General features: G+C 45.5%; 1 protein-coding gene across 4 annotated transcripts in view; it reads left to right on the top strand.

Moving 5' to 3' along the window:
• The window catches only part of LOC101082722 (pseudouridine 5'-phosphatase), a 483,897-nt gene that overhangs the window by 283,028 nt on the left and 183,354 nt on the right, over window positions 1-17,515 (top strand). The window contains exon 6 of one of the 4 annotated variants that reach the window (XR_006593103.1): window positions 7,636-9,605. The exons of the other annotated variants lie outside the window; for them this stretch is intronic. The gene's annotated coding sequence lies outside the window, so the exon portion shown is untranslated. The remainder of the gene's footprint in view (window positions 1-7,635; window positions 9,606-17,515) is intronic. 4 annotated transcript variants of the gene reach the window in all.

Below are 17,515 nucleotides of genomic sequence, written 5' to 3'. Positions count from 1 at the left end.
CCCACACAGACATAAAATCCTGACCTCGGTGTCTACACATCCAGGCATCCACATTCCTAAGCTCCACATCCATCCTCCCCCCTCACCCCAGGCTCCCAGCAGCTGCCCAGAACCCTAAGCAAAGGCAGACAGACCTCCTGGGAGGTGGTGATTTGCATGACAGTGGAACCTAGCAAATTCCGCAGGTTTTAAAGCAGGGATTCTGGGACCCTTCAGTGAAGACTTGAAGGGTTTGACAGAATTGCAAAAACTCCCACCCACCACCCATGCTAGACGAGTGTTTCAAAGTTACGCGCGTGACCTCACTCCCCACTCGCCCTGGTGCCATGGTGCTCTTCTGTGATGTCTCGCCGTGAGCCTCCGGATGGTAGATTAAAGGGTGTCTGTGCACGCCTTTCTCCCCATAATTTACGGCAGGACTCCAGCCCAGAGATGCAAATCCTTCTGCTCAGAGGACGCCCGTAAGTCACAGAAGTCACAGGACCACCGTGCGGCTTGCCCCTGGCGTGATTCCAACCCCGGGGAACAGCTCAATGTCAGCTGCTCATGCTCCGTTACTCACTCTTCTCCCCCCCCCCCCGCCCCTGCGTGTTCTATTTTCTCCTTTTTCTCCCTCGGGGTGACCTCTTTTCCTGGAGGCCCCTCCCTCCTTCTTTCCCACTTCTGAATGGTACAGTTCGGGCGGTCGGGGATGCCTGGCCTTTTTGCCACGTTTACTCGTGGAACACGACGCTCTGATTTACAGCCCCTTCTCGCCTGGATGAGCCTCAAGTGTTAACGGGTGAACATGACATACACAGAGGAGAGAGGATGGCCCTCGAGGGAGACATACCTGTTTCCAGATCTGTGCGTCCCTGCTCACATGGGCCACTCACTCCGGCCCCAAATACTGAAGGTCCTGGTACATTCGCCAGAGCAAATGTCTTCAGGACACGCGGGTGAAACCTTCATTTGTAACAGTCGGAACTTGGTTGTGAGGAGGAAGAGAGAGGGGTTCTTGGATTTGCTGGGTTCCGGTTCACGGGGTGAAGCAGTGCCTTCCCGCCCACTGTCATTTGGGTGGGGGGACAGTAGCAATGAGCAACTAGTTCAGTGACTGCATGAACTTGGGCCCAGTATCTCAGTCCTGAGCCTCAGCTGGTATTCATCATACATCACTCTCTTTTTCCACATCCTCCCCGCATCCTTCATTCTGTCAGAGGTCAACAGTTGCTCGCTTAACAATTAGGTAATCTTATCATGGACTTCTGGGAGTCGCAGTACTTCTGAACGGGGATGGTGCTGCCCCCTTATGGAACATTTGGGAAATTTGGGAGGCCATTTTCAGTAGTTGCCTTAATGACCACCCTTAACCATTTCAAGGTTGGATTCGCTCAGCGTGGTATGCTGGAACCCACAGGCAGCCCCAAAGCAAAGAATGAGCCCCCACATCCTGCATGGTTTTCAAAAGCCTTACTAGTTACCCCTCTCGGTGAAAAACCTTTTCATAATTATCGATGCCTACAAAGGAATTCTATCTCCTCTGTAAACTCAAGTATTTTTCCTCCCAGGACAATTTTCTTGAGTCTAAGTGTCATGTGCCATCAGCAAGATTATACAATTGACCCTTAAACGACGGTCCTTTCCTATGCAGACCCTTTTCTATAAATACATCAGAATACCATAAATCTATTTTCTCTTCCTTATGATTTTCTTAATCACATTTTCTTGTCTCTAGCTTACGCTACTGTAAGACTGCAGTATATTATACAGAGAACATCCCAGAAATGTGTGGATCTACTGTTCATGTTGTCGGTTAGACTTCTGGTCAACAGTAAGCTATCAGTAATTAAGTTTTGGGAGAGTCAAAAGTTTTACTTGGGTTTCTGACTGTGTAAGAGGAGGTGGGAATTGGAGCACCTAACCCCCACGATGTTTAAAAGTCATCTGTACTTGGTAATGCTTAGGATTCTGACAAATCTTGAACACCATTATGGGAAATCACTTCACTGATACGACCTCTACTCACCATATTGGAATCATCTTAACACACAGAAGACTTTCCACGTTGGACCATGTTTTCTGTGATAGTGTGTCACAGTCTGTCTCATTCCGTATCCTGAGCAGAACATCTATCTGGATCTCTCCCCTCAGACAGCCTATAATTTGTCTTGGCACATAGCCTAACTTTACTTGCTGTTATTTCCTTTTCTTTTCCTCTTAACATTGTCAAAGAAATACTGTCTGTTGGTCCTTATGTTTGTTTTATTTTTTTTTAATGTGTATTTGTTTTTGAGAGACAAAGAGAGACAGGGAGTAAGCGAGAGAGGGGCAGACCCAGAGGGAGACACAGAATCCGAAGCAGGCTCCGGGCTCTGAGCTGTCAGCAGCACAGAGCCCGACGCGGGGCTTGAACCCATGAACTACGACATCATGACCTGAGCCGGAATTGGACGCTTAACCGACTGAGCCACCCAGGCACCCCTGTTGGTCCTTATGTTAATGCTGCTTGTTACTAGTGCCCTCTACATTCTACTCTTCCCACTTCTGCCTTTTCCTTTTGGAATGTCTTCTGATCTCTTCCTAAACTCAGGCTTATGCTTCCTAAGGAGGCACCCGTGTCTTTACTTACTTACGTAATCTCGTGCAATCAGGCCTAACTGTTAATGCATTGGGGTACGCATTATTTAATTGGAACTATTTTCCTTGATTTTCTCCTTTGCAGCATAGATAGGGCATGATACAGATTCATTTTCTTTCTTTTTAAAAAATATTTATTTATTTTTGGGAGAGCGCAAGTTGAACAGGGGCAGGGAGAGGGGGACAGAGGATCTGAAATGGGCTCTGCACTGACAGGCAGACACCAGCAAGCCTGACGCGGGGCTCAAACTCAGGAACTGCGAGATCATGACCTGAGTTGAAGTCAGATGCTCAACCGACTGACTGAGCCACCCAGGTGACCCTGTACGGATTTATTTCCAAATTCTGATTGTGGGAAATTATATCATGCATGAGTCTTAATGTCAAGATAAAGAAGGCATTACATTTGTTATAAATAAAGCACCCTGATGGACATATGTTGAAGAACTCTGGTGTGTAGGTAGGAAAGTAATATGAGAGGGACTGCCCCCCCTACCATGGCACACCTTCTTGGCTAAGGAACATTTAAATTTCTTTAAGGCTTTATTTTATTTTTGAGAGAGACAGACAGACAAAGCATGAGCAGGGGAGGGGCAGAGAGAGAGGGAGACGCAGAATCCGAAGCAGGCTCCAGGCTCTGAGCTGTCAGCACAGAGCCCAACGCAGGGATCAAATCCATGAAACACGAGATCATGACCTGAGACGAAGCTGAATGCTTAACAGACTGAACCACCCAGGCTACGTAACCTTTGACGGTGGTCCATGAAGGCATCATAACACCCTGGATTGATGAATGAAAAAGAGAGATTAGCTCATGAGCGGGGCAAGAGCAGTAGGCCAGCATTTTGGTCTGGCTTGGCTTATGAGACCACGTACAACTCTTAACAGGCTCAATTGTCTTCATGTGCCTAATGCCAAACACACCGTGTCCAGCAACTGGGCAGGTGTGCACTCACCTGACAAGGACGTGTTCTTACGTTGCTGCCTCTGGGTAGGTTAGTTCTTTTCACACCGTTGCACTGATTTGTTTCGAGGTATGACTTGCCAACCCAACCATTTTCTCTTTGAGGATAAGGGATATTCCTTGTTCATCTTTGTGTCCTTGGACTTGCGTATTGAATACTATAAGGTACTTCAAACATGCTGGTAGACTCAAGACACTAGTTCAATCGTGTATTTCCAAGGGTAGGTAAGTTTACATCTGTAGTTTAACATCTCTAACTTGACTACTTTGAGTAGCCGGGAAATGCATTGTTGTGGTTAGCTGCAGTAATGAACATAAACGTGCTTGAGAGCCATGGTCGTTACTGTAATTCTCCCTTAGTTTGGCAATTTCAGATGAAAGGGAAAGGGACCGGGCGGCTTTATTTCTACTATCCAGGCATCAAAATCAGAGCACAAATGCACTACAGCTTTATGCATATCAAGGGTCATTTCCTGGAGGCACACATCATAACCACGGAATAAAATTTACATTCCTGCAGGCTTTAATTTCCTATTTATGAAATTTTTATAGGTTTTCTAATAGGGAGTCTGCCTAAAGTTTGGCCAAGGTGTGAAAAATATTTTATAGTAAATGGCTGTATCCAGCACTGTTTTCTAGACATGAGAGTAAAAATACACATAGTGGAAACATTTTCAGATGAAAGACTAAAGTATCCTGGACATTAATCTCATGTCATTCCCTGCTATTAAGTACTTTGATATACATGAGGGGGCTGGGGCCCAGATATATCGTCACTCTCTGGGCTGGGGCCCAGATATATCGTCACGTAAATGATGGATATGTCGGAGCCCGATTTCCCTAACGCTAAAAACATTTCTCTGCTAGACTGTATTCCTCATTTATGCAATGTCTTTCTTTTGTCTTTATATATTTTTTTTCAGACTTCCTTTCCCTAAACGGAGCTGGTGCCATCGTTTTGTCTATTCCCTTCATGAACATATTTTCCCCTAGTCAAATTTAGCCACCTTTCCTTGTCTCGCCTCGTTAACAAATGCTTCCCAGTATCTGTGATAGAGACACATCCCTTTGCGTCTGTCTGTATGGCACGTGGAAATTTCAGCCTTCCAGAGTATCACTTTGAATATCCATCCGCATAAGTGGGGATGAGGGCAGGAGTGGTCCAGCCAACAGCTGGTCTTTCTGTGGGATGGTGCTGACCTGGTTTGATTATCCTGAAAAGAGACGGCGTCTTATTCTCTCCCGCAACAGGCTTGGTCCTCACACACCCCGCGTTCTCTCGCAGTATCACACACGTTAAAAATCCACCACGCCCACGCTCCTCCTCTTCCCAGGTCAAAACCCAGAGACGCAGGGACGCGGTTTCTCTAGCACGTGCAAGTGGCCAAAGCCTGACCCGGGCCATGAAGGGTGAGATACTGAAAACCACATTTTGACCCACAAAGATTTCAGTCAGCCGTTTTCATCGAGATGCCTCCTGTGATTATCTGTTGTGTTACAATTACCTAAAACCCGGGGCAGCAATCACAAACAGCCAACGTGGGCTGATACAACTATGTCTGTACCTGGATATGGGATTTCTCTGCCCGTGTTGCACGTTTATCCCACAACCTCGATCAGGAATTAGAGGGACAGCAAAACAAAGGGCAGGAGACCAGAAACAAAAACAATAGCTACTTGGAGGCATTGCTTCAGCTTAGCTACGTAAAGATGATCGAGATTGTTAAAAGCAAAAATAACCCAATACCCAGCCTTCCCAGTGGCACCCTCTCAGACGGCTCCTTGTCAGCTTTCTCATGACGGACACCGTCTGTTTTGTCGCCGCAGAGGAATCTCAACCGTAACGAGTTACAGACTTAATTCTCCACTTCTCCCTCTCTCACCGTCCACTGCCACAACGTCACCCTCCTGCGCCGTCCCCCGTCTCGAGAAATACCGATACCTCCAGGACGCGTGCCCCGCCAGGTCCAACCTTCACACCTTTTCTGTCCCATCACTCTCCCCTCCCAACCTCTCATGTGTCCGAAAATCTTGCCTGGCTGACTCTCAAAATGCACCCCCCCCCCCCCACCCAGGTTGAAGATGAGGGTGTGGCTGGAAGAAGCTTGGGAAAGGAGAGACACAAGAAAGACAATAAACACAAGCCAAACTGCACGTTGTGAATCCTAAGTGCCATGAAGGACACACACAGGCAGGGCACGGGGGTGCTGGGGAAGCCGTCCACACCCCTGAGAGGAGGTGGCCACACGGCCAGCATCTCCAGATCGTCTGCGGTAGGACAAAGCACCACCTTGTCTCACTGGCTTTGCTGCAGCCAATGCTTTGCTGCAGCATGGGGCCGGCGCTACAGTCCATGCTACGCTCAGCCTCCCAATGACCAGTGAAAGGGACCGGTCGATGATGAAATTCTTCAACTCAAACGTCACCTCTGGCTGAGCGCTGGCCTTAGAAAGAACTACCAAATTCATGCCGTGCCCTCTTTTGCTGTGCAAAACGTGGCTCCTGACTTTCCTTCCCTTTGCTCTCTGGACGTCATGCCCCCTGGCCCTCCCGTTACCCGTGCTTGTGACTTGCTGCCCTCAGGACTCAACATGCTGCCTCCCGGTCTGGGTGCCCTTCACCTCATCTTCTCCAGAAACTTCTATTACGTCTCCAACAACCAACTGTCCTTTCATTGGAAAGCTCGTCCCTGGTTTCTCCTTCATCCATTAGACCCTTCTCAAATTCTCCTCCCACTGCCCCAGACTTCTGTCCACAGACCTTATGGTGACTTGTGATTCATGAATACCTCTCTGGTCACTTGGTCGGATGCCTCTCCCCTTCCACCACCTCTCTTTGGATGGCGCGGACGGGTAGAAAGTCTCTTTGGTCCCGCGATGTCTACTTGGCATCCAACACAGCCCATGAAACGTTGGTTGAATTAAATCAGTGGTTGTCAACCAGGGGTCACTTCAGCCTCACTCCCACCCTGCTCAGGGAGCACTTGGAAACAGCTGGAGATGTTCATTCTCACAACTGAGTGGATGCTACTGCTATTTGTACATAGAGGAATGCGCGAAACATCCCAGGGTCCTTGAACGAAGGCAATCCTGCCCCTGTGAACTTAACTATCTTCTCTAGGACATCAAACAACAATAGAGACTACAACCCCATTGGCTGGGTCCAGCGGGATCCCTTGGCTGGGATCTTTCCAGCTCTGAGGGAACTTTGGTCAGATGTACAAACTCAAAGCAGAGTGAGAAGCATCCGATGGCCTGAATTCTTCACCAATTGCTGATGGCAGTGTAAACACATATATACTCTCGTGCCTGATGTCTGTATGTATACAGTTCATACAGACGCCCCACACTCTTTTCTCTTATATGCCATTAATTCTGGAACCTTTCCAATCACATCATCTCAAACACTTTTCTAAAGTTTCACGCTACATCTACTGCAGAGAACATCAAACTCATCAACGAAATATGTATTAATTTTAATACTGAAATAACGAAAGCATTCTCCCGAATTAAATTACCGTATGTTGGCCTGTGACTATAAGTCTTGCGAATATAATTAAAATATCACAAAAGAGAAAGCATCAATATTATTTACCTTGAAGCCATTCCTGTACAGAGTGACAGGAACGGTTGTGCAATTATCTGGCGAATTGATCGATGCAGACCGTTAATCTGTGTGTTTCAGACACTCTGGCCTATTTTTCTTATCTGCTACCATTATAAATTTCTCAGCGGTGTAAAATAGGATTGTACCATTTCCTTCAGCAGTGAAGAAATGCGTCAAGCTCCGAGATATGTAAATCTCTTATCAAAAGTTTAGGAATTATCATGTTCATAAGAGAGAAATTTGAGATAAGGTTGAATTCCCATGAGGCAGTCTTTCAGAAGGGGCCACACTTTCCCTTCTGCAGTCGCTGCCTGTCTCTCTTTTGTGGTTACAGTGGCTTCCGTGCAAAGCACGTGTTTTACGAGTGATGAGGTTGCTGGGTGTGATGTGTTTTATTGCCTAAAAACTGGAAAATGTATTTCATCTTTGCTTTTGCCTTTCTGTAGATACTCCGCTTCTTTTCTCTGAAGATTCCCACCATGAGAAGATAGACATGTCTTGTTGACCCGTTTCCTCTCCCAATCTATGTCTCTTTATTGGTGGACTATTTCTTGCTGCATCATACTTTGGGTTGAAAGGTAGATTCTGACTCAGGTCAAGAATACTGAATGGGTTTGCATGTCCTTTGACTGACAGATGAAAGGCAAAGGTCTCATCCCCACTTTGGATGCTGTTTCATGGCTCCAAGGTCAGCTCGGGGCTCCCCCCTCTGGTGGTGCCACCATTTCCCACTGACTGTACCCTCCTGACATCGTCCCTCCTTTATGAGCTGCCGTCACCCAGTCTAGTGTGGAGACTAAGGGCATAGAATCTGGAGCCAGACTGCCCGTGTCACACCCCTACATAGCCCTCAGTAATTTACTTAAATGCTCCATGACTCAGTTTCCCCATCTGTGAAACGGGATACTAGTCCTTCCACCACTGGCTGGCATTAAGATGCTCCCTTTACAGAAGAGGGTAGTAAAGCCCAATAGGGGTAGAAGGCGTGAACCTCAGCTTGGACCTGGTAGTGGCTGGAGGAGGCTGGGGCCACCCATGCATGCTCTGTGACCTTTAGTTTCCCGTCTGTGAAATGGGTTCAATAGTGTGCCTTCCTCGCATGATCCCTGTGGGGGCTTGAGTGAGAATACAGAAGCCAAGGTGCTTCGTAAATGCAAACACATGAAGCACGGGCTCATTTGCATTATTACCGAGGGCGGTATTATTATTGAAGGTGTTACGCACCAACACAGATACGAACCGTGCTTGAAGAACCCATTGTGGTCTTTCTTCATCATAAGAGTCTGAGTGAAAGCAAAATGTTGTATTAGCAAAATCCTGTTGCCTCCACTCACCTTAAATGCTTCCGTTCCTCCTGCATTTTTTTCCTTCCCGTATCACGCCCTCCTACGGAAGACCAGCAATTGTTTGCAAATCTCTCACTTGGAAACCCAACGTGCCCTCGGGAAACACGCCTGGTCACCTGCTGCCAGGATTTAATTCATCGCACAGAAAGTGCTTCTGGATATTGAGATCAACGAGGAAGAGACGCATATTAACCTATGATGGGTGATTGTTCGGACCAGGGTTTCTTCCTTTACGGAAGAGAGGTCCAGTGGGGAGACCCAGAATGCCCCGTGTCCAGAAAACAACTCAGACCTGACACAGAAGGTCGCCTGTCGTGAAGCACGTGACAGACGGCCACGTCTCTTTTCCCGTTTGGCAAAAGCCACGGAAATAAGTGATGCTTTCAGCCCGTCAGCATCGGCCTTTTTCCCTCCGCACCCCCCTCACGGCACCTTTTCTAAGCGTGCTCCTCATTGTCCTGTGTCACCGAAGCATGTGTCCTTTCCTCTGGGCCGTTTCCATACAGAAATGTCAGCCGTGAAGGCCCAACGGTCTTCCAGGAGATTCCGCGTCTCCCACCTGATAGAGGCCTGAACACTCACACCCTTGGCCAGGGTGGTGTCTTTCGCCCCAGAGACACTCATGAGTCGGGCTCTTTGCTGACAAAGGCCACCAGGAGGGACACACTGCCTTGTGGGCTCTTAATACCCTGTTGCCTGTAAGTGTCTGCAGAGCAGGATTACAGGAAATTAGGCTGCGTGTACTGATGCTCCTGCCTTCTCATCAAAGAAGGCTCGCGTCCCTGGGATCAAACAGCACATCTGTGCTGGCTGTGTCAGCATGTTGACGTCCCCATCCATCAGGCTCAAGGCTGGAAGGCGTTGAGCCGCCTCAGGCGACTGCAGGGAACGTGCTTCCCCCCGGGCAGTTCTGACCTCCGCCGGGACAGATGGACAGGAAGAGGAGGCGATGTTACTTGTATACAGCCAGCCCGCTTGTCGCACTGGTAGGCGCCTAGAGCTGGCTCGCAAGAATGGGACCCTCTTTCTTACTCGGAAGCCCCAGTAACAGTCCACCTGAGCTGCTAGAGGTGAGTTTATCGATCAGGAACAGAAGCTGCCTTGCCATCACTCGTCCTGGGAGGCCTAATTAACACAGGCTTGCTTGCTGAATTAGATAAAATTTACTGTCCGCCGAAATTAATGTGATGTTCTCTGAGCATCCTTCACCTAATAGTGGAAAACCAAGTTTAAGTGGTGGGAAGCTGGCGGGCGGGGCGGGGTGGGGGTGGGGGGTCCTATCCTACTGAGAGCTGAAACATTTCGCAGTACGAAGAAGTAGCTTTTTCCAAGAGTTTGCAGGGACTAGGCTTTCTCCCTGACACCTGAGAGCCAGGGTTTAAACAGAATAACTAATTTTTATGCAGAACAACTGATACAAGAATTGTTGCTTGTGGTGACTATTGTCATTTACTTTTCCCTCTACGGAGAACTGAGATGCCTCTTCCATTAAAGATAAGAGGGAATACAGATTTACTGCGATTTCGTAGCGTTGGGAAAATAATAGAAGTTTGAAGTTCCTTATTCAATACTTTGAAAGGCAGAGTAAGGAGGACTGTTTCTAAGTCTGGATTTACAGTAGAATCTGAAAGAGGAAACTTTAATCAGTCCTCGCTGTTTCAGATGCCAGAACTGTTCTGTGATTTTGTAAAATGCAGTTCTTCCTATTGTATGCTGATTGATCGTGGTGCAACTTTTTAATTAAGTAGCTCTCTCTGGGCTCCACAGATTTCTGCCAAGACAACCTTACGTCTTCTGTATAGCACTCTCTAATTCGGTATCCATTTTTTTTTTTTAATGTTTACTTTGAGAGAGAAAGACCTTGCGCGTCAGTGGGGTAGGGGTAGAGAGAGAAGGAGAGAGACAATCCCAAGAGGGCTCCGTGCTGTCAGCAGAGAGCCCAGTGCCGGGTTTGAACTCACCAGCCATGAGATCATAACCTGAGACGAATCCAGAGTCGGACGCTTAACCAACTGAGCCACCCGGGCCCCCTTATTTTGTCTTTATTGAGAAACTAATTAGAAGGGGGAAAAAGTTATAACTAAAGCCATATTAATAGATGCTCTATAAACATTTAGGGGATCAGAGTTTTACAGCCCAGTACTTAACAGTCTTGAACTTTGAAGGAATAGGGATACATTTTTTTTTTAATGAATGTATATTTCTATTTCTTTCCTCCCTAGGCATTTTTTTAAAAAAGGCCATTTTTTAAAAAAATATGCCCTGTTCGTCCCAAGACTGATTTCACAGCCAAATATGCTACTGATCTTTGGGTTTAGCGTTCTATTTGAATATATAAAAATGAAGACTTCATGAACATCTTCAAACCACATTTCAAATATCTAGAGGTCATTATGTCTGAAAATACTATATTTATTTCGCACGTTTAGCCACGTTCGTTTTGAATTCTTCCACAACGAGTTCAGTCTGTCTCAACCACTGGAACAATTACCTCAGAAGCCCACACTTCAACTAAATCCTTCAGGTCACTTTAGAATCAAATGTCATAGGAAAGATTTGTCACTGTGAATCTCGGGACTGTTTTTGCAGGAACAAGGGTGAAGTGTGGCGGTAATCACGTGTAGTATCTCTAGGTCACCTGTTTTACATCTTATTTTAGCCACATAAAGTCACTGGAAGACGGATCCATAATTATACTGAGATGATTCATCCTTTTAAATGCTTACATGAATTTTATTGAGAAGGTATAGCATAGTTCATTTAATCATTTTTCTACCAGTGGACATTTAAATTATACCTAAACTTTTATTGCTGTCAACTATCGTTTCCTAAGTATTCTTGTCATATCCTGTGAGTCAGAACCAAACTACAGTTGACCCTTCAACGAGACAGGGGGTTGGGGGCGCCGACCCCCCACACAGTCAAAAATCCACGTATAACTTTTGTCAACCACTAATAGCCTACTGTTGACTGGAAGCCTTAACAATAGTATAAACAAACAGTCGATCAACACATAGTTGGTATGTTATATTATTACATACTATATTCTTACACTAAAATAAGGGAAGAGAAAATGTGATTAAAAAATCATAAGGAAGAGAAAATACACTTACAGTACTGTAAATATTTATTCTATATTTATTGATACATTCAATATATATTACTTGTGTTATTATTTGCATTATTCTATTTGTGTATTATTTGTATACAAATATATTTGTATATTACATATTGTAAACAAATATATTTGTATATTACATATTGTATACAAGTATTTATTGAGTCAATTATTTATTGAAAAACCTCACAAGTGGACCCATGCAATTCAAACCCATGTTGTTTATGAGTCAACTGTATTTTAATTACTATAGCTTAAAACATGATTTAATACTTGTGAGGCATCATTTCCCCCTTAATTACCTTTCTTTTCCTGAATTTTACTCGTGTTTTTTTTTTTGCAGTTTTCACCCCTTGAGGACCTTAGAATAAGCATGTGTAGCTCAAGCATAAATCTGATTAATTAAAACTTTGTCTCAAATGTGAACATGGATGAAAAAAATAAAACTATTTTATACTTCAATATGATCATCTAGAAAGATCCTGCATCTTAGGGGTGCCTGGGTGGCTCATTCGGTTAAGCGTCCAACTCAGGCTCAGGTCATGATCTCCTGATTCGTGAGTTCGAGCCCCACGTCAGGCTCCGTGCTGACGGCTCAGAGCCTGGAGCCTGTTTTGGATTCTGTGTCTCCCCCTGTCTCTCTCTCTCTCTCTCTCTGCTCCTCCCCCTCTCAGGCTCTGTCTCTCTCCCTCTCTCAAAAATACAATAAACATTAAGAAATTTTTTTGAAAGATCCTGCATTTTAATACATTGACTATAATATTTGCCAGAATGAGATCATGGCAACTGATGAGTTACCCGTGAATAATATTTATCACACTAATCTCTGACTATCGAGGTCATTGACATTTGTGTCATTGCACACCGATGTCAAACAGCGTCCAAAGTTTCTGTACTGAATACTTCTCATTCCAGCCATAGTCTCCATGTTTTGATTTTGTTCCCACAGCGCAGGATGGTGTGGGTGATTATATTCCTCAGTCGTCTAATGCCGTGTCACAATAAAATATACACCAAATGTAGTCTCTTACAATAGCACACGTTCATGTCCTCGCAGCTTCTGGGGCTCAGAAATCCTACAGTGGCTGAGCTGGGTATTCGTGGCTCAGGTTATCTCATAATGTCAGCTGGGCCTGCAGGCGTCTGTAGGCTTGACTGGGGCTGGAAGATCTGTGTGCAGGATGGTTTGCCTCAAGCCTGTTAGCCGCACGTGTCCATTCCTTGCGACGGACTACTCAGCCTCCTCCACTGGGTTGCTTGAACGTGCTTACAAGAAGGCGGGCCACTGGCTTTCTTCAGAATGAGTGAGCCAAGACAGAGAGCGAGATAGAAACCAGAATGTATTTTACGACCTAACTGGGTGGGAGGCATATACCGTTCCTGCACGACAGTAGAGTTCTATTGGTCACACAAACCCATCCTGGGCACTGCGGTAGAGGATTATGTCAGGATGTACCTCGCACAGGGCAGGGATCATTACAGCCCACCTGACTGCAGCTACAGCAGTGAGTAAGAGCTCGTAGTGCCAGTTCTCTGTCTGCAGCCAAAGACACATCATTCTTACTCAAATTTTCAACGGCTCGTGGTCTCCAGCGACTTCCTTTTATAATTTGCCACCCTCACCACCAATATGTGCAATGCACTGTGCCACCATGACCACAGTTATGAACGGGGGCACTCAGATTCCCTTCAGCATTACTCTAAGATCAGTCTCTTAAGTGATGAAGTGCTTTGTTGTAGCTAAGTTCTTTTTAAAACTTAGTAATTAGGTTTTTTCCCCTCCTCCATAGTTAATTGAGGTTGAACATGATTTCCCTAAAGCAAAAGAGTGCAGACTGTTTTTGTCGAAGGCACCAGAGATGACACCATCTGCGATGTACCCAATAGGGCTACACAGTGAACAGGTCCAACAATCTGGATAAATACCTCCTTTCTACTGGCCGCGTCTCACCCGTCATAACATCTGTACGTTGATCCAGGAAAGTCAGCTGAGGTGAATGTTAAGAATGGTTGAGTCACATGGCTTCCCGTCCTTCCTTGCAGTCTTTTCTTTCTCTCCCGCCATCCCCATCTCTCCATCTCTCCATTTCATTCTGTTTTAGGTTACAAGCACACACATACGAGTATATCATCCGAGAATAGTTGGATGCTCCAGTGATTCACGCAGATATAAACTACAACATAGAACTTGTTTTTCAGTGACTTCTCTACTCGATTCTGTCTGCCATAAGTAGAGATGTTGAGGCAATTTGTGGAAACTCGCTGGGTAGAAGAATTAAAAGCGCATTAAGATGTTTTACCATATTGGTCACGAAATGTTTGATCTTTCCTTTTACTTATTCTTTCTGACCCACAATTTGACTGTCGTTATGTAATAACTTATGTCCAAAATATCCCTCATAATGAAGGGACTTGATGATAAAGACTTGCTCATAAACACACGTGCATACGCGCCCGTGCACACACACACACACACACACACACACGCACTGAACCTGATTAAAACAAACTATTGTCAGTTTTTACCCCTCAGGCATCTCTAACGGTATAAAAGCTGTCACATTTGATAGTATAATGACCTTCCATTCAGGGCCTCCTTATGGTCCAGAAGGCCCGCACTTGCTCAATGAACGCGACCTTGGTTTGGGATCGCTGATGATGTTGAATCACTGTACTTCACTTCTTTTCAGGGAGGTTATGGTAGCAATTAACTTCCCAATTCACATGGTCAGGATGACTCACACTTGAAAGCCCCGGAGTTGTCCAAAGATCAATTTTCTTTTAGGATTGCCCTGGGAAGCTCAAAAGCAGCAGTGAAACATGACGGTGTGAATAGCAAAGGTCTCATTTCCAGGAAGGAGACTAACCCTTTGGGGGAGTTTCTCACCCTATTTTCCCTGAGGACTGAGAGTCGTTATGTCTCAGTTTTTGACATAGTAAAGGCACCATTATAAACCCCTAAATAATTTTATTATTTACCCAAGACGTACTAAAAAGATGTGGAGACGTAATTCTTGAATTTCTTGCATTTCTGCATGTATTACAAGCAGAGGAATTGGTAGCCTTCCTTGTGGACTGTCTTTCCAAGGATGTCTGTGTAGCTAACAGCCTTCGAAGACAGATAGTGTCTTCCCTTCAAGCACGTAGCCGGTTTACTTACTCCCCATTAATTTATTGGTGAAGATAATGTCTTCCTCGAGAGGAAAGATCAGACCGGCTGACTGCCCGTTACAAGTATTCAAGTCAGGTTCCCTAAGCTACAGTGTCAGGTTCCCACCCCTGTAGGAGGTTCTTGTCCTGCAACATTATCGACTGTGTGCGCACCTGCACCTGGGGGAAGCCAGCCACCATATTGTGAGGAAAACTTGTGGAGAGACAGAGAGCACCATGAAACAAGAGACCAAAGCTTACTTACAGCCACATGAGTGAGCCACAGATGGGACGGCAACCCTGCCGACACATGGGCCGCAACCCCATCAGATGCCCTGAGCCACAGGAGCCCAGCCACCCCACACCTGTGAGATACCCCCACACAAGCTGTGAGATAATCAGCGTTTGCTGTTTTCAGGGCTGTGTTTGGGGATGATTTGTCACACAGCAAAAACTAAATAAGACAAACCAAGAAGAGTGCCTAGAACATGAGAGGGCTTCGTTAACAAACGAGTAAAAGAAGATCCATGTGTCTAGGTTCTTGGATGTGGTCGTCCTGGTGTCCAGTGGGACTCTTTGATTTCTGGAGATGGTGTGACAGTTTTCAGACATCCGGGACAATGGAGCTGGAGCTCTTCTCAAGAGCAAATGAGGGGACAGACCAAAGAAGCTTCCCTACATGAGCCTAGATCCAATCCAAGAAATGTAGCTGAGGTGGAAGAAGTGAGGTCCACCAGAAATCCTCTTGAACAGGATTGGATGTCTGGGAGATACCATCCTGTGAGTCTCCTGAGGATGGACAATTACACACCTGCTCTGGATTAAACAACCTGCTCAAGAATGAATAAATAACCCTTGAGAGTGCCTGGGCGGCTGAGTCAGTTGAGCATCAAGCTCTTGGTTTCGGCTCAGGTCATGATCTCACAATTCATGGGTCTGAGCCTTGCATCAGGCTCTGCACTGACATTGAGGAGCCTGCCTGGGATTCTCTCTCTCCCTCTCTCTCTCTGCCCCTCCCATTCTCTCTCTCCCTCTGTCTCTGCCCCTCCCTTTCTCTCACTTTCTCTCTCTCTCACTCTCAAAATAAATAAATAAAACCTTTAAAAAAATCAATGAATAAGTAATCCTTAGTCTGGAGGGAGACACTGATTAGCTTTCAGGTTTCTTGTTTCTGAGGGGGTATGCAGAACTGGGTAAGCTGAGACCTTTGTCTGAATACATGTTTCAGAAAAACCCCAACTTGCCTGCCTGCAGCCCCCATTTGTCTGACCCCCTCCCCAGTCTCCACAATCCCCTATTTGATTCTAAAGTCAGATCCTTCTCTTCCCACAGAATGGATTCCAAAGTAGCTACTATGGTGATCTACCATATTTTTCTTATTTTCAATAATATATTCATGTAATAATGAAAGTTTTAAAACATACAAACAATTTGAATGATTTTTTCATCAAACAGCGATGTGCCTGTCACACAGGTTCTACCATTAACATTTTACTAGATGTAGGAGTTTCCTATCACTCCTATGACAAATTATCACACTCTTAGTGGCTAAATGACACAAATTTACTATCTTTCTGTTCTGGAGGTCAGAAGTCTGATGCAGGTATCCCCTGCACAGTGTTGACAGGGTTGTGGTTTTTTCTGCAGGCATGAGGAGGAATCATGTCCTTGACTTTCCAGCTTCTAGAAGCAGCCCATATGCCATGGCCTTCCCTTCTTTCTGTGTGCAGTCTTGCTTGCTTGCCTTTCTGTACACAGGTGTTGATCCTGATAAACTTTGTGCTTGTGAACCCAACCCCAGACACCACACTCTGTCAAATCCTGCTAGGAGCACAGTGCCTTACCCCCAGCTCATGAAAATCTAAAATTACGTTCTGGAAGAATCCAAAGATATCTATAAGAAGGAGAAGGAGAGGGAAGAAGAGGGAAGAATAAGGAGAAAAATAAGAAGAGAGAGAAGAGGAAATGAAAAAAGAGAAAGAAGGAAGGGAAGGGAAGGAAGGAAGGAAGGAAGGAAGGAAGGAAGGAAGGAAGGAAGGAAAAGGAGGGAGAGAAGGAAGGGAAGGAAGGAGTGAAAAAGGAGGGAAGGAAGAAAAGGGAGGGAGGGAGGGAAGAAGGAGGGAGGGAGGGAGGGAGGGAGGGAGGGAGGGAGGGAGGGAGGGGAGAAGAGAGGAGAGGGGAGGAGAGGAGAGGAGGGACCTACCTTTCATTCAGTAGGATGTTGGGACAAGTCTGTCTTTTGTAGATGGTGGGTCAATGTGACTGTGAGTCTTCTTCAGGACAGATGTGCTTTCTTAGGACCATGAGGTTCAGTCCACATTCAGGCATTTAGGTGTTAGCTGGCTTTCACGGTGGAAATGGGGATCCCGATGAGGTGAACTCTGAATGAAAAGCTTTTCTTTTTACTTCTTTTCTTGAGTAATGGTAGACTTTCTCAGAGTGTAGTTTGCTATTTAGCTGAGACTAGCTTCACCTGGACCAGGTCAAAATGACAAAAACCAATAATCATCTCCAGTCACTTTGTGGGAAAATGGAGAGGACCATTGAAATTTTCTGTCCACATACCAGAAAGTAAGAAACAAATTGCTTACTGATAGCTCTATCATCTATCTATCTATCTATCTATCTATCTATCTATCTATCATCTATCTAGCTATCTAGCTATCATATCTATCATCTGTCTATCATCTATGTATCATTTCTATCATCTAT

Source organism: Felis catus, chromosome X, assembly GCF_018350175.1.
Source record: "Felis catus isolate Fca126 chromosome X, F.catus_Fca126_mat1.0, whole genome shotgun sequence".
In the NCBI taxonomy this organism is placed as follows: Eukaryota; Metazoa; Chordata; class Mammalia; order Carnivora; family Felidae; genus Felis; species Felis catus.
The sequence above is the reverse complement of the archived record's forward strand: the minus strand, read 5'-3'. Positions and strand labels throughout refer to the sequence as shown.